General features: G+C 42.9%; 1 long non-coding RNA gene across 1 annotated transcript; it reads left to right on the plus strand.

Annotated features, from left to right (window-relative positions):
* The first annotated feature begins 9,484 nt into the window (after positions 1-9,484).
* LOC132226247 (uncharacterized) lies at positions 9,485-10,875 on the plus strand. The gene is made up of 3 exons (XR_009451029.1): positions 9,485-9,569; positions 9,886-10,038; positions 10,756-10,875. It is a non-coding gene; the product is annotated as an uncharacterized LOC132226247 (long non-coding RNA).
* Positions 10,876-18,133: the final 7,258 nt, after the last annotated feature.

The raw sequence follows: 18,133 nt of genomic DNA on the forward strand, positions 1-18,133 counted from the left end.
TTGGAAAGGCAGCTTTCTCTTCGCTGTAACTTGAACCCCTGCTCTATAGGATCACTGCCTTATCCAGATGCCTCTAGAGAGCAAGGGCCAGGGTGGAGGATGGGGCTGTGGGCAAAGGTGGTGGCTAGTATAGGAAATGCTGCCCTACCCTCATTTCAAGCTCTGCGTGACCCTGCTCTCCTTCCTTTCCTAGGCTTTTCTGTATAAATTCTTTGGCTTCGCCCTGTGGACCTCAAGAAGTGAGGAACTGGTGAAGATGATGCTCTCCGCCATCCTTCAAACTTCCCATGAAAACGTGCAGGAGAGGGAGGTGAGGCAGAGTGCATTGGCAAAGCATTTTCAGGTTGAGTCAGGATGGCAAGGTGGCTAAAACCTTGGGCCTGGCAAACCAGAGCACCTGGGTGCGAGTTCCAGCTCTGCCACCTACTAGCTATGTGCCCTTGAGCAAGTTACCGAACCTCTCTGTGCCTCAGTTTCCTCCTCTTTAAGACAAGGCTATGGTACCTTCCTGATAGGATATTTCTTTAAAAGATTTTTTGAATTTTAAATAATTTAATATTTAGAGGAAAGTTGCAAAAAAATCCCAAAGAAATCCTATTTATTCTTCTCCCAGATTCCCAAAATATAAATGTTTGGCCATCTTTGCTTTATCATTCTCTTTCTCATAAATTACATAATTTATTTACTAACATTATTACTGTATTTTTTGAATCTGAAATGAAAGCTGCAGTCATGAAGCTCATTTACCCCTAAATACTTTACTGTCTACTAGCTAAAAATAAAGACATTCTCTTACATAAGCAGAGTGCAATGATCAAAATCAGGAAATTAACATTGCTACACCACTGATATCTAAATTATAGACCCAGTTTGAAAATCAATTGTCTCAACAATGTGTTTTAGAGCAAATGAAATTTTTTTTTATTTAAAAAATCTTTAAATTCTTTATTAGTTAAGGAATTACAAATTTGTCCTCATCCCCCCCCTCATTTACCCTCATCCTCCCCCTCCCCCTTAGTCATGCTCTCATTACCCTATTGTCCATGTCCAGTGGTTTGGCTTATATGTATGCATACAAGTCCTTTGGTTGATCTCTTCCACTTACCCCCACCCGCCCCTACTTCCCCTCTGGGGATTAATAGTCTGATTGCTGTTTCTCTGTCTTTGGATCTGTCCCTGTTCATCAGTCTATGTTGTTCTCTATATTCCACAAATGAGTGAGATCATGTGGTATTTATCTTTCTCTGACTGGCTTATTTCACTTAGCGTAGTGCTCTCCAGTTCCATTCAAGCTGTTGCAAAAGGCAAGAGTTCCTTGTGTTTTACCGCAGCGTAGTATTCCATTGTGTAGATGTTTCACAGTTTTTTAATCCTCTCATCTGCTGATGGGCACTTAGGCTGTTTCCAGATCTTAGCTATGGTGAATTGTGCTGCTATGAACATAGGGGTGCACATATCCTTTCTGATTGGTGTTTCTGGCCTCTTGGGATATATTCCTAGAAGTGGGATCACTGGGTCAAATGGGAGTTCCATTTGTAGTTTTTTGAGGAAGCTCCATACTGTTCTCCACAGTGGCTGCATCAGTCTGCATTCCCACCAGCAGTGCAGAAGGGTTCCTTTTTCTCCACATCCTCTCCAACACTTGTCGTGTGTTGATTTGTTGATGATAGCCATTCTGACAGGAGTGAGGTGAAACCGCATTGTCGTTTTGATTTGCATCTCTCAGATGATTAGTGACTTTGAGCATGTTTTCATATGTCTTTCGGCCCTCTGTATGTCCTCTTTCAAAAAGTGTCTATCTGGGTCCATTGCCCATTTTTTAATTGGATTGTTTATCTTCCTATTATTAAGTTTCATGAGTTCCTTGTAAATGTTGGAGATTAAACCCTTATCGGTAATATCATTGGCAAATATGTTTTCCCATGCAGTGGGTCTTCTTGTTGTTTTGTTGATGGTTTCCTTTGCTGTGCAAAAGCTTTTTATTTTAATGTAGTCCCATTTGTTTATTTTCTCTTTAGTTTCCACTGCCCTAGGAGCATTATCAGAGAAGAAATTCCTTCGGCATATGTTTGCAATTTTGCTGCCTGTGGATTCCTCTAGTATTTTTATGGTTTCCCATCTTACGTTTAAGTCTTTTATCCATTTTGAGTTTATTTTTGTGTATGGTGTGAGTTGGTGGTCTAGTTTCATCTTTTTGCATGTTCTTTTTGTTCTTCTTTCTCAGGATTGCTGCAGCTATTTGTGGTCTTTTTTTATTTCAGAAGAATTTTTGGAACATTCGTTCTAGACCTGTTAAATATGCCGTTGGTAATTTAATGGGGATTGCATTGAATCTATAGATTGCTGTGGGTAGTGTGGACATTTTGATGATGTTCATTCTACCAATCCATGAACACGGTATGTTCTTCCATCTGTTTATGTCTTCCTCTATCTCTTTTTTCAGTGTCATGTAGTTTTTCGCATATAAGTCTTTTACCTCCTTAGTTAAGTTTATTCCTAGGTATCTTAATTTTTTTGGTGCAGTGGTAAATGGGGTTGCTTTTTCAGTCTCCCTTTCTGTAAGTTCACTGTTGGTGTAAAGAAATGCCTTAGATTTCTTTGCATTAATTTTGTATCCTGCTACATTGCCGAATTCATTTATTAAGTCTAATAATTTTTTGATGGAGTCTTTAGGGTTTTCTATGTACAGCATCATGTCATCTGCAAATAAGGACAGTTTTACTTCTTCTTTTCCAACTTGGATGCCTTTTATTTCTTCTTCTTGTCTGATCGCAATGGCTAGTACTTCTAGTACTATGTTGAACAGGAGTGGTGAGGGGGGCATCCCTGTCTTGTTCCTGTTCTCAGGGGAAATGGTTTTAGTTTTGCCCATTGATTATGATATTGGCTGTGGGTTTGTCATATATGGCTTTTATTATGTTGAGGTATGATCCTTCTAGTCCTACCTTGAGGAGAGTTTTTATCAAGAAAGGGTGTTGAATTTTGTTGAAAGCTTTTTCTGCATCAATTGATATGACTATGTTGTTTTTATCACTCAATTTGTTTATGTGATGAATCACATTTATTGATTTGGGGATATTGTACCATCCTTGCATCCCTGGAATAAATCCTACTTGGTCATGGTGTATGATCTTCCTGATGTATTGCTGGATCCGATTTGCTAGAATTTTGTTGAGTATTTTGACATCTATGTTCATGAGGGATATTGGCCTATAATTCTCTTTCATTGTGTTATCTCTATCTGGTTTTGGCATTAGGGTGACGCTGGCTTCATAGAATGAGCTGGGAAGTGTTCCTTCTTCTTGAATTTTTTGGAATAGTCTGAGGAGTATATGTTTTAGTTCTTCCTTGAAGGTTTGGTAAAACTCTCCTGTGAAGCCATCTGGCCCCAGGCTTTTGTTTGCTGGGAGCTTTTTGATGACTGCTTCAATTTCTTCCATTGTTATTGTCCTGTTGAGATTTTTATAATCCTCTGGATTGAGTTTCGGAAGATTGTATTTTTCTAGGAATATGTCCATTTCCTCCAGGTTGTCTAATTTGTTAGAGTAGGGTTGTTCACAGTATTTTTTAACAATTCTTTGAATTTCTGAGGGGTATGTTGTTATTTCGCCTCTTTCATTTCTGATTTTGTTTATTTGAATCCTCTCTCTTTGCTTCTTGGTGAGCCTGGCTAGAGGCTCATCAATCTTGTTTATCCTTTCAAAGAACCAGCTCTTGCTTTCCTTGATCTTGTATTGTTGTTTTGGTCTCTATGTCATTTATTTCTGCTCTGATCTTTATTATCTCCCTTCTTCTGCTCACTCTGGGCTTTTTTTGTTGTTCTCTTTCTAATTCTTTGAGTTGTAGAGTTAAATGATTTACTGTCATTTTTTCTTGTTTTTTAAGGTAGGCCTGTAGTGCTATAAACTTCCCTCTCAGGACTGCTTTCATTGTGTCCCATAGGTTTTGGGTTGTTGTACTGTTATTGTCATTAGTTTCCAGAGTGTTTTTAATTTCTACTTTGATCTCACTGGTAACCCAATCATTATTTAGTAACATGTTATTCAGCTTCCAAGTGTTTGAGTTTTTTGGATTGTTTTTATTGTGGTTTATTTCTAATATTATGCCCTTGTGATCTGAGAAGATGCTTGGTATGATTTCAATCTTCTTCTATATGGGGAGACTTTGCTTGTGAACCAATATGTGGTCTATTTTTGAAGATGTCTCATGTGCACTTGAGAAGAACGTATATTCCATGGCTTTGGGGTGAAATGTTCTGAAGATGTCAATTAAGTCCATCTGATCTAGTGAGTCATTTAGGATTGCTGTTTCTTTGCTGATTTTTTGTCTAGAGGATTTATCCAGTGATGTCAGTGGTGTGTTTAAATCCCCTACTACGATTGTGTTGTTGTTGATCTCTCCCTTGTTATTTTCCAGGGTTTTTTTTTTTTAATGTATTTGGGTGCTCCTGCATTGGGTGCATATATGTTTATAAGGGTTATATCCTCTTGTTGTATCGATCCCTTTAATATTATGAAGTGGCCTTCCTTATCTCTTGTTATGACCTTAACTTTGAGGTCTATTTTGTCAGATATAAGTATTGCTACCCCAGCTTTTTTTTCATTTCTATTTGCCTGAAAAATATTTTTCCCTCCCTTCACTTTCAGCCTGTGTGAGTCCCTTTATCTGAGGTGGGTCTCTTGTAGACAGCATATATATGGGTCATGTCTTTTTATCCATTCAGCCACTCGATGTCTTTTGATTGGAGCATTTAGTCGGTTTACATTTAAAGTTATTATTGAAAGATACGTGCTTGGATTCATTTCTGTTTTCATGCCTGTGTTCTATCTTACCTTTATATTTCTTCTTTTCACAGCATTCCTTTTAGCATTTCTTGCATTGCTAGCTTGGTAGTGATAAACTCCCTTAGCCTTTTTTGTCTGCAAAGCTCCTGATTTCCCCTTCAATTTTGATTGATAGTCTTGCTGGGTATAGTATTCTTGGATTCAGTCCTTTGCTTTGCAACACTTTGTATACCTCCTTCCATTCCCTTCTAGCTTGATGTGTTTCTGTTGAGAAATCATTTGATAATCTGATGGGGGGATCCTTTGTAGGTAACTCTGTTTCTCTCTTGCAGCCTTTAAGATTCTCTCTTTGTCTTGTACATTTGCCATCGTTATTATGACGTGTCTTGGTGTGGGTCTTTTGGGGTTTATCTTGCCTGGGACTCTCTGTACTTGTGTAACTTTTTTCTTCCCCATATCTGGGAAGTTTTCTGTCATTATTTCTTCAAATAGATTTTCTAATCCTTGCTGCTCTTCTTGTCCTTCTTACAGCCCTATTATGCGTATGTTACTTCGTTTCATGTTGTCCCAAAGCTCCCTTAGGCTCTCCTCCTGTTTTTTAATTTTTTTCTCCAGTTGCTGTTCAGATTGAGCTTGTTTCTCTGCTTTATTTTCTAACTCACTAATTCAGTCCTCTGCTTCTTCTGGTCTGCTGTTGAAACTTTCCATGGTGTTTTTTTTTTTGTGTGTGTGGCTTTATTTTTATTTTTTTTATTTTATTGCTTAAAGTATTACAAAGGGTATTACATATGTGTCCCTTTCCCCCCCCCCCGCCCTTGACAATCCCCTGGCCTCCCCTACCCCCCAGTGTCTTATGTCCATTGGTTATGCTTATATGCATGCATACACATCCTTCGGTTGATCTCTTACCCCCCTCCCTCCTTCTGTGGTGTTTTTGATTGTAGCTATATCACTTTTCATTTCTTCCTGATTGTTACATAAGTTGTTGATTTTCTGACCCATCCGGTGAATGAATTGTACAAGCATTATTCTGAATTCTTTTTCTCTCATGTTGCATGCTTCAACTTCATTAATTTCCTTTCTTGGTGACTCCTCATTGTCTTTCCTCTGAGTGTTGTGTCGTCTCTTCATTCTGATTATCTCCCTATGGTTCAAACATCGAGTTGCGTGGGCCTGGGCCGTGTGCAGTGGGAGCCTCACACCACCCTAGTGTCACTGAATAGCTTTGACACTAAGATGTGTTGTTGTTGTGGGTTGGTGGGAACCAGGCTCGCTCAGAGTCAGTGTTGCCAGCGCTCAATGTGGGCTCGTGGGCGCTGTTAGAATCAGGGACCCTGCCTGCACAGTGCTGAAACAGAGAACCCCCTGGAGTGTGTTGAAAATCAGCGCCCCCTAGCGTGCACCAGGAGTCAGAGTTCCCCAAGAATCCAGTATCAGAGTCTCTGTTGCTTCGTGCGACCTCACATTGAGAATCAGGGTCCCTGTGTGCCATTGCACCAAGAATTTGAGTCACTGGCTCTTAGTATGAATGCACAGGGAATCAGGGATCTCAGGTGCAGGTGATAAGAAACACAGTCAACTCACTGGTGCTTGGTGCTGTCTTCTGCCCAGAGAATTGGGGTCCCTGGGCCTGCGCTTCGCGGGACAAATTCTCAGTGTTAGCGTTTGCTCCCAACCCAGGAGTCCTGAACCGGGCACTACCTGGGATCAGTTCCAAGGTGCTTGCGCACTTCCAGGCTTAAGTTCCTGTAGCAGCACTGAGGCCCAGGCAATGGGTGAGTCTGTCAAGCCTGCAGGGAGGGGGGATGGGCTCTGTTACTCAGGGATCTGCCACGGGGATTTCTGAACTTTTGGTGTCCAAAGGTCTGTAGCTGTGGTCAGAGGTCTCTGTCCCCAGTGGCTGCAGGGTCCTGGTATGCGTCTGAGATCAGACTGAGTGGTGCTGAGGCCAGGATCCTAGTCTCAAGCAGCTCTCTCTCTCTCTCTTTTTTTTTTTTTTAGTCCAGGGTCTAATTCAGAATCAAGCCGTGCATTCAGTTGTCATTTCTTTTTATTCTTCTTTAATCTGGAACAAGTTCCTCATCTTTATCTTTCATGGCCTGGACATTTTAAAAATGCACAGACCACTTATTTTGTACGTCTCTCGGTTTTGGTTTGTCTCATATATCGTCATGATTGGATCCAGAGTGTGCATTGTTGGTGGAATACCATAGAAGTGATGTGTGTTGTAGGATGGTTTTGAGGATTTAAATGTAAAACCACTAAGAGCAATGCTGGTACATAAGCACTCTCTACTTGCTGATTACCGGTAGTGCTGGTGTTCATGCCCTAGGGCCTCCCTCTCCAAGGCCCTTCTCCTGCCAGATTCTCAGAGCATCCATCAGCTCCACGATCAGCAACAGGTATTTATTAAGCCTGAGTTGCAAACAGTATCAATGAGGAGTAAGATATATACAGGAAGGAAACAGCTAACTATACTCAATGGCCTTCTAAAGGCTACATGAGCAGTCATTGTGGCATTGAGGCTTGCTGGGACTTGGGTTGGTTGGGGCGAGTTTAGGGGAAGGAGGGATGCAGGTATTCCCAGTTGATATAACATTCTGAGTCAAGATTCAGGATCAAGACTTTGGGGAGCACATCTAGAGAACAGTCAATGGTCTAGTGGGAATGGAGTGCAGAGTTCTTTGACAAGGAAGTAAAAGTGACCTCTTTTTTTAAAAAAAATATTTTTATTGATTTTTTACAGAGAGGAAGGGAGAGGGATAGAGAGTTAGAAACATCGATGAGAGAGAAACATTGATCAGATGCCTCCTGCAAACCCCCTATTAAGGATGTGCCCGCAACCAACGTACATGCCCATGGCCGGAATCAAACCTGGGACCCTTCAGTCCACAGTCCAACGCTCTATCCACTGAGCCAAACCGGTTAGGGCATAAGTGACCTCTTGCTAGCACTTGGGAACAGATTGAATACAGAAGATAAAGATAAGAGAGGAAAGCTCATCTGGGATGATTCTTGGGTTTCTGGTCCAAGTGGGAGGAGAATGGTATCCTTCCTAAGACCAGGAACCCAGGACAAAGGGGGAGGAAGTAGATGTACTTAGTTTTTGACTGGAAGGGGTTGGAGTGTCAGGGGGACATGTACAGAAGCATGTAGACCGGGAACTCAAACCTGGGCTTCGTGTCTAGATTTGGGAAACATATTTTCCCTGACTGTTAAATGGGGACGACAATATTTACCTTAATGCATTAGTGAGTATTAATCAAGTTACATGTATAAGGCTGGTAAAGGTTAAGCACTGATGTTCTGATGATGTCAGTTATGATGATGTCATATGATTTTGATGACCAGAAGGAGTGGTAGCCATGGCTAAGGGAGGACATAAGAAGAGGGACAGATAGAACCCCCTTCTGATGCTCCACTAGTCCCTCTTTTCTAAAGAGGTAAAATTTTCCCTTTATCTACCTGATATCCAATGGTCTACAAGTCCCACTAAAATTTCCTCCCTCTCCAGGATCTGTGTCCTGGAGCCTGTCACTGTTCCGAGGCTCCCTCCATCTGTCTGCTCTTGCTGCAAAGTCTGAATGGTGGCCCTTCTAGCACAAATGAGCCAATTTGCTAACAGCTGGTACCTGAATGTCTGCTTGAGCATTTTCTTAGCTCTGTGCAGAGTTATCCTTGTTGAGTAAGCTCTAGGGAGGGACTCAGCTGACACTGTTGTCAAAAGGGCCTGCTATGAGGCTGAGGGGTTAAGTTAAAGACTGTTCCTGGCAGGAACCACAGAATCCCCAAGTCTTCATGCTTTTGACTCTCTGTAGGTTGTGATTCCCAAACCCACTGGCACTGACATTTCCATTGAGTTGTTTTGCCATGATCTTCCACACAACACATTCAGAAACTCACTCTTTTCTCTCTCTCTCCAACTTAGACAGGCCTCTGTTTCACCTGCCTGTTTTGTTCAGAGTTACTGATGATTCCTGTTCTCCTAAACTAGAAATATTAGCATTATCTTTAAGTCTTCCCTGTCTTCCATCTCCTCTCTGACTAACTATCCAATCCCAGGGGTGGGCAAACTTTTTGACTTCAGGGCCACAATGGGTTCTTAAACTGGACCGGAGGGCCGGAACAAAAGCATGGATGGAGTGTTTGTGTGAACTAATATAAATTCAAAGTAAACATCATTATATAAAAGGTTACGGTCTTTTTTTTTTTTTTTTTTTTTTTTTAGTTTTATTCATTTAAAACGGGCTGAATCTGGCCCGCGGGCCGTAGTTTGCCCACGGCTGATCCAATCCTGTCAGCAAGGTGCCTGGGATTTGTTCTTCCTTCTGTCCCCTCCTCAGAGCAACCATTCTCTGAATTCCTAGTGCCTATAAAAGCATTCTCAAATGTACAGGGTTAGGTTTGACAAGACCAAGATTTTGTAAATCTGTGACTATGATTTTTCTTCATAATTTACGTATTCAATTACTCCTCGCAAAGATATTTGGTTCTCCACCTGGATTTTCAGTAGTTCAAACGGGGAGAACCAAATCTCCTGTCCATTTCTTTCCTCTCCTTCCCCTTCCCCTTCCTCCATGTATATCCTGCTTGTGGGGGAACATAGCATGTGTCTGGCTCACCCCGAACTGTGGCATGGGGTTGAGGCTCTCTTTGTTACAGGGCATTGCTGTGGCATTCAGCATCGTGTCCAGGAACCATCTGAGGACAGTGCTGGAGCAACTGAAAGTGTATAGTGCTGTCCTCACTGACAAGGAGTCATCGTCCATCCTCACACTGGCAAAGGTGATGTCATTCCCAGGGTGCTCTACCAGCCTCCCATACAAAGCCTTCCAAGGCATCCCCATCACCCCAGCCTCCCATTTCTCTGAGGCCTTGTGACTCATCTATAAATGCTTCTCTTTCCCTGGCAACAACTGTGGGAAAGTTTCATCCTCGATCCTTTTCTCTTGCTCTGCGTTTCAGGCCCTGGTATCACCAGCTACATGCCCACCCTGTCCCCCAAGCTGCTCGCCATCCCACAGTCCCATCTTCTTTCCCAAATCCTCTGAGCAACCTTTTCCTCTCTGAACCTCTGTTTCCCCCGCCCCCCCCCCTACAGGAACATCAGCGAAAGGAATGGGTTCTTGTCTGTAACACCATCTACTTAAGCTACAGCAAGATTATTTTAGAGAGCAAGGGAGATATTTTCATGCATTTCGATGCCGTGCTGGCCTTGATCCTGCAACACTACCACAACTGCATTTTGGAAAAGGTACTTCCTGCTTACTCTACTTCTCCAGCTTTCCATTTCTGCCACGTCCTCTCTTACCACCCAAGAAAAAGATGCTTGGCCTTAAATGGGAGTCAGGGGCTAGGACAGTGACTTCTCCCACATTGTAATCCTTTCACTTAATCCTGCTACTTGGAGACTCTAATTGGCCCAAGGAGGAGACCACAGTGACTTTAGGTCTGTTTCACAGTGTGTCCTTCCTGCTGACAGAGCTTCGTAACCCGCCATTGAGCGCTTCACTGCCCTCTCTGATGAAGGGATGAGTAAAACCTAAATTCCCTAGTGTTTGTAGGAAGAAGCATTCAGGAGAGGCAGCCGAGCTCCGTACTGCTCTCCTGCCTTTGCTATGTGTCCAAAGCATGGGTCCCAGGGTTGGAGAAGAATCCCTTTCCATTCCCAAGCCAGATATCTTTTGGTAAAACTCGTTCAAGGGAAAGACAATACCTTGAGAGACCGGGAAGCTTGATCTGTCCTAATTTCAGAGTAACATGAGGGTGGCTTCAGAAGGGGGTTGGTGAGAGGACTGGCTCTCTCCACCACAGGGATGCACTGGTCTACCCTCAGAGGGAAGATGCAGAGCATCAGCCTAAGGAAGGCTAAAGAAGGCTTAGGTCCTCACCCCCCAGACTGTGTAGGTAGTGTGCCCTGGCCCAGATCCATTGCCACCTTGGAGAACCCTGAGCATACTGGTTCATTCAGGATAAGGCCCTGAAGCTGGATTACCTGAATGCCCTCATCATACTGACAAAAACCCTGGGCAGGCAGCAGCACGTGGCCTTTCAATTCAAGTTCCCCCACAAGCTGGCAATTGTTTCCTTCATGCTGGTAAGTATCTTGCAGGAGGATGGATGTGGGAATGCAGAGAGGAGGGAGGATGGGTCCACATGGAAACCATTGGTGGCACTCCTAGGCTAGAGCTAGAGCTGAAGGGAAAAGCCCAGATATTCTAGTTTCCTTTTCCCGCCTTAGTGTTCCCTTTGCCATCCTCAAGGCTGGGGTGAGTACTGAAGAGAAGGTGTGGTGGAGACTAGGAGAGAGGTGCTGTCCTCAGAGCCATTGGAAGTCACTAAAAATTCTAAATTCCACCTTCTTATGAACACAGCCTGGAGTGGGTGGAGGCAGAGGCAAACAGGAAAAATATGTTCACCATTCTTTTGGTGTGTGTGTGTGTGTGTGTGTGTGTGTGTGTGTGTGTGTTAGGAGGTAATCAAGGAGGAGCCCTTGAACTCCATTTCCAGCCCTATTAGACAGAAGGCAATGAACATCATCAATAACTTCAGGTAACAACACACCATCCACTCTGTCTTCCTTGACCCGGTTCTATTGCAGCTCTTTATTCCCTAGTTGATCCCCACCTTTTAGTTTCTGCTTCTGCTTCTAGCATAAGGGAATAGTAGAAATTTACTGGCCAATATCTGCCACTTCTTTTGGCTAAGATTTTTTGAATGGGATTTTCAAAGGACCTGGTAGAGATGGCCTCTCCTGTGTCTATAGACACTTGCTGTTAATTCTGCCCCAGGCATCCTTTTCCTTTCAGCCCTGTCCCTGATAGGCACCTCCATCTCCATCAGTGATGTCCCGTTCTCTCAAAAGCTCTGGGGAACTAACAAGTAATAACATATCATCCCAAATTAGCAGCACCCTTTCCTGCAATAGTCATGCCTCCTCTCTTTCCCTAGTTCCTTTCTTTCCATCTTCCTGGCTCTTTTCACCCTTTCTTACTGTTACTCCCTTTCTTCTTTTAATACCCTTTCTTCTGATATCTTCCTCTTTCTTGCTCCCACTTATTCCTCTGTCTCCATCACTCTGTCTATAACCTTTTCTGTTGTTATTCCTGACAACACTGGTTACATTTCTTCTCCCTGGATCGTAGGATGCTCAGGCCCCTCTTAGAGATAGAAGAAAGAGTAGAGCTCCTGGGAACATGCTTCAAGAGTGTGTTCTGCCTGCCACCCATAGAAGTGTTACGAAAGAAGGCATCTAGTCCCAAGAAGGGCCAGGCCAATGTGGTAAGTAACTCTTTGATGTTTGTCTCTTTGGTTTCACTTTTTATTTTTTTAAGAGGTTAGGAAGTATGGGTTTGGCAGTTTTTTGTAAAAGCCTTCGGCCTTCTTTAATAAAAACACAAAATCATTGGAAGGAAGCCCTCCTGTGAAGAAGAGGTTGTAGGCCATGTAGTCTGAACACTACTCCTGAGATCTAACTTCCTCCTTCTACCCGTTGATTACCACTGCCACTACTTTAACACTCTGGCCCAAAGGCAGACACTTGATCCTTCCCTTTATAACTGCTGTGTGATAGAAACGAGACTAGAAGGTTCAAATATGATTTTACTAACGGTTGAAAGGTAAGTAAATCCAGGGAATCCCAGGAGCAAGCAATCGGAGTCTATTTCTTATAGTGCCTGCAGTGTTTCCTTGAGGAATGAAAGAGGGATTCAGTTTATAATTTATATTCATAAATTTAATTCCTAGGAATTCTTTCATGTGTTCTGATTACACCTTTGTCTTGCCTGGTCATTCTTGTTTTATTAATGCCATAGTCTCTTGAAATGTTTTTGAAGATATTAAAAAGAATTTAAAAATACAGGTTTCTATTATTTACCAAATTAGCTTGATTTTCTTTAAGGTCAGTTGGTTTGTTCATCTTGGGGCTCCTTTTCATCCGATTTCTGGTAATCCTTATTTTTTAGTTCACAGTTATGTCATAAAGGAAAGACTGGTACATATAGAAAAGGCGGAGGTGGGTTTTCTCTGGCCTCCCTCAGTGTAAATCTGATTTGGATGAGGAAGTTGTTTTGACAGGATTTTCCTGTGTTTGGAGCAAGCTGGGAGTTCCAGCTGCCCCGTACAAATAGCTTTACACCTAGGTAGGTTTTTTCTGAGTATTTTATTCCAGGGAGAGCTGCCTTTCTTTCGCCCGACCCCCGATTTCCAATTTTCAAGGCTGGGATCTATCACAATGTTGCTCTGGTTCTCCCAGCAGGCCCTACGTTTAGAAGCCCTCCTTGGCAGATCACCTACTCTCTTTATAAGGCTTTGGGCAAGGCCACTTGGTTCATTCAATGATGAGAGGGAGAAACCCACTGTTCTAGATTTTGTGAATCAGTTACTCTGCAGACAGCCAGGCCAGTCCTCCTCCCACCTGGAGCCAGTCAGCCTGTCAGTCCTGGCTGCTTACTGAAGCTGTACCTTCTCGGACCACAGTCCCAGATGAGCGCAAGTTAGGGAGTGGGGATGGAGGAGGTGGGGTAGCTACGTTGCAGGGGAACTCCCAGTCCACCAGGACAAACTACACACCATGCAGACATTTGTGCTCTGGTGAAACAACAGAGGGATTTATTCAAGTGAATGATGGGCCAGTAGTGCTTAAATGTAGGGAAGTTTTTGGAGCAGGCTTTCTCCAGGAAGGCTGGGACAGCCAGAATGCTGAGCAGTTTAAAAGGAGGGTTGAGGCTGATAGGTTGGCAATTTTTTTGATTTTCTTTCCCCCTCAGGATCTATTTGAGGGGACCATGCAATCCCTCCTAGGACTAATGGAGACACTTATTGTTGAGATGCCCACCCGGATCCAGAACTGCTTGCAGGTTCGTGGGAACAAACCCCTGAACGTCGGTGTATTCATTTCCTAGAACTGCCATGAATAAATACCACATGAAGTGACGTCAAACAACAGAAATACATTCTCTCAAGTTGTAAAGGACAGAAGTCCAAAATCAAAGTATTGGCTGGTTTGGTTCCTAGTGGAGGCTCTGAAGGAGAATCTGTTCTGTGCATCTCTCCTAGCTTCTGGTAACTCCTGGCAACCCATGGTATCTTGGCTTGTAGACATATCATTCCAATCTGTGCCTCCATTGATTTTCACAGGGCATTCGTGCGTGCGCGTGTGTGTGTGTGTGTGTGTGTGTGTGTGTTTCTCTTTTTTTAAAAAAAAAATATGTTTTTATTGATTTCAGAGATGGAGGGAGATGGGGAAAGAGAGAGAAACATCAATGACGAGAGAGAATCATCGATGGGATGCCTCCTGCACAACCCCACTGGGGACTGAGCTCACAACCCTGACATGTGTCCTTGCCTGGAACCCAACCCAGGACCCTTCAGTCTGCAGGCCACCCTCTATCCACTGAGCCAAACCAGCTAGGGCTCTTAATACGGACAGCAGTCATTGGGTTAGGACGCACAAATCCAGTATGAACTCACCTTAATTTGAATCATCTGCAAAGACCCTATTTTCAAACAAGGTCACATGCTGAGATTCTGAGTGGACATGAATTTTGGGGGGACACCATCGACCTGGTACAGTTGGGAACAGACCAGGAGAACTGTCTAGGAACTGCTTATTTTCACAGTCAGAAAAACTAAGAAGTAGAACTGCTGATGACGATTGGGTGCAAAGCTTTTAGGGAAATGATAATAAGGGCTAAGATCAAATAACTAATATTGGTCTTGCCTTTAGAGGAGAAAGCTTCCTCCTTCTTCCCCTTCAGCCATAGCTGTGGCATGCTTCTCTCTCAGCTGCCCACTGCTCCCACATAGCAGTTAACAGTTCAAAACACAGGCTCTGGACTGCCATACACTATGGTTCCAGATCGTGGCTCTGCTGTTTGCTGTATGGTCTTGGGAAGTTGTTTACCTTCTGTTTGCCTCAGTTTTCTCTTGGAAAGTGGAATGACATACAGTACCTAGTTAATACAGTCACTTGGTAATCGAATGAGATGTTTACAAGTGCTTGGCTCAAAGACGTGAGGTGCAGGTGCAACTGATTTGCCCATTTTAAAATTGTCTTTTTATTGACTTGATTTACTCTATGCTAATGTCATTGGGATACTTTGGCATTCTCCTGAAATTGCAATTCCCCAGTTACCACAGGGAGTTCAAGATTTCTTTGCAGTTCCTGTTGTTATTAAAATTGTATGCATGCATATAAGCATAACCAATGGACATAAGACACTGAGGGGTAGGGGAGGCCAGGGGATTGTCAAGGGTGGGGGGGGGGGAAAGGAGACATATGTAATACTCTTTGTAATACTTTAAGCAATAAAAAAAAATGTATGTCACTGAGGACAATATTCAGAGTATTGCATTCAAAAGTTACTTGAAATATTTTTTTCTGTATGATTATATTGTCAATTGATATAATTTAGACTTGTTTGTCTTAAATTTTAGGGCTTTTCTTTTACTTAACTGAAGAGCTTGATGATATAAGGATTTACGTAGTTAAAAACTTACTAGTAAAACCATGTAAAGTTTTACTCAGAGGATTTTTGCTCCCAAACTGATCCTCTTAACCTTATTCCCACTCACCCTCTATAGATAACCATTTTCATTAAATTCTGGTTTGTCCTGCCTGTTTTTCTTAGTGTGAAAATAAGCAAATCTCTGTTTAGGCTATAGTCTTATTTCCCTTTCTCTTTTACACAGTCGTTAGCACATTCTATTCAGTGCTCTTGGCCTTATTGTTTTCATTTATCCACATCAATTCACAGATATATTCCTTTGTTTTATTGTTTCATATATTGTGTGCATATAATATAGTTTATTCAATTAGTCCTCTATGGATGGATGTTGGACTGCTTGTAATTATTTTGCCACTGGTTTTCTTCTTAACTTTTAAATTTGAAAGGATTGTAGATTCACTGGGAGTTGCACAAATAGTACATAAAGCCTCTATTAAAACCAGGGTATTTCCTTGCCAGTACGGCTCAGTGGTTGAGCATTGGCCCATGCAGCAAGAGGTCACTGGTTCAATTCCCCTCCAGGGCACATGCCTGGGTTGCAGGCTTGATCCCCATTTAGGGGGTTTGAGGGTGTGTGCAGGAGGCAGACAATCAATGTTTCTCTCTGATGCATGTTTTTATCTCTCTCCCTCTCCTTTCCTCTCTCTCTAAAATCAATACAAACATATTTAAAAAACACACACACAAAAATAGTGAATTGATGTTGACACACCATTATAAGACATAGACTTTATTCAATTTTCAGCAATTTTTAAAAATTGATTTCAGAAGGTTAGGGAGAAGGATAGAGAGAGAGAAACATCAATGATAGGAGAGAATCATTGATTGCCTTCCTCCTGTACACCCCCTAATGGGGATCAAGCCTGCAACCGGCCATGTGTCCTTGACCAGAATCAAACCCAGGACCCTCCGCAGGCCAACCCTCTATCCACTGAGCCAAGCTGACTAGGGCAGGACGTGTTTCTTCTGGTCAGTGCAGCATCAGTGTTCTTTTGAGTTGGTTGTGGATTTTTTCACCTGCTACTGTTCTTCTTTTTCAATTATATATCACGGTCTGTGTGGTTACATCATTGTCAGATTGATGACTGTAGATTGACAAATAGCAGTGGTATTTGGGACCCATAATTAACCAAAGGTGAGACACTTTTCCATTGTGTTTCAAGTGAAACCATTTATAATGATATTTTCCAAATAGATTTACACACACTTTACTCTGGAATCGGTGAATACAGTGACTGTTATTTTTTATCACCAAGTTCTTTCTCTACTGAAGAATGGGAGGCGGTGGGTAGGGTGACTCAAGGGTATGTTGAATCACTGTTCTCTGGGACACAGATGAATGGGCCTCTCCTTTCATTATCTTCTTCCTCCAGCTTATGGATCCGTGGCTCAATTCCCAAAAGGATAACGAGCGGGAACGGGCCATGTGGTGTGCTGCACGTATTTTGGAGTTTACAGCAAAAATGGAGGACTTCAATGTGAGTGGGAGCCAGCCATGGAGTCTGAATTCTCATACCCTGTCTGGTTGCCCTTATCCCTACCTTCATCATCTATATTACCTAGCCTCAGTCACTCATTCTCATCCACATTCTCCGTGGCCCATGCTATTTTCTCTTGTGGATCCCATCCTGTTCTCTCCTTTTCCCCGTCTGTCATCTTCTACTTGGTCTTTTTCTCCATCCATCAGTTTTATTTCATCCCACTTGGTTCAGTCTGATGTTATTTGTCTGAACAAGCAATGACTAAACACTCATCTTGTGCCAGGCACTGTGGTAGGTGCTATAGCGAACACACAGATGACCAAGATAGTTTCTGACTTCATGAACCTTACAGTCCGCTGCGGAGAGAGGCATGCATAGATCAAACTTAAAGAGAAGGTGTTAATGAATAGATAAACTGAATATAGTGGGACTAAAAGATCAAAACAATTACAAGTTGAGGGGGCAGGGAAAGCTTCATAGAGAAGAAGGCATTGAACTAGACTTGACAGATGAGTGGGGTGTCAAGGGGCAAAGAAGGGGGATAGAGTAAGGTAATTATAAAACAATGACCTCTGATGTCCTTTATGGCCACAACTCATCTATCGAATTCCATTCCCATTAACCTCACATAGTCTCACCTTTCATGTCTCTGGCTTATGCATTTCCTCCTCTGAGTTCTTCCTGTGATAGCTCAGCCTAAGGGAATGGCTGGGATAACTTGTGACTTCCAGCTTCCTTCCCCAGATGGCAATTGAATTCACCCGGCTGGGGCGCTTGGTAAAGCTGCTGGCCATGCGCTGCCAGGACCCAGTGGACAGCATCTGCTTCCTGTCTTCCAAGGCTGTGTATCACCTCTACTGTATCCTCTTGAAGAAAAAGCGTATGAGGAACATTCTCTTACCCCTCTCCCTCCAACCACACACTTAGGCCTGGCCATCCCCACACACTCGTCCCAAGACAGTGAGAGCCAAGAAGCTGCTTGAGTACCTCATTTCCATTGAGGAACCTACCCCCAAACATCTACAGATAATCTCTTGGGAAAAAAATACCTACATAGGAAACACTTCTTTGGAATTAGTTTCTCCTTTTTTGGCTCAGTCCCATCCTTTGACCCAGTTCTATCTCTGCTCTGAGGCAGGCAAGATAGTTTGTTTGTCTTTTACCTCAGCTCCCACCATTTATCTTAATGCCCATTCCTCTACTCCCAGCCTCAAAGGACATACATAGCCCCAAGCTGACTTAGTTCAGTAGGAGCTTTGGGCTAGAAGGTGGGAAAGGGGGAGTTTAACATGCCATCTGAGTGTCTGAGAGGTGGGGTCGGGTGTCTCTGTTTCAGAGATGAAGAAGAAAATACAAGGCT

The sequence above is a fragment of the Myotis daubentonii genome, chromosome 2 (assembly GCF_963259705.1).
Source record: "Myotis daubentonii chromosome 2, mMyoDau2.1, whole genome shotgun sequence".
NCBI classification, from domain to species: domain Eukaryota; kingdom Metazoa; phylum Chordata; class Mammalia; order Chiroptera; family Vespertilionidae; genus Myotis; species Myotis daubentonii.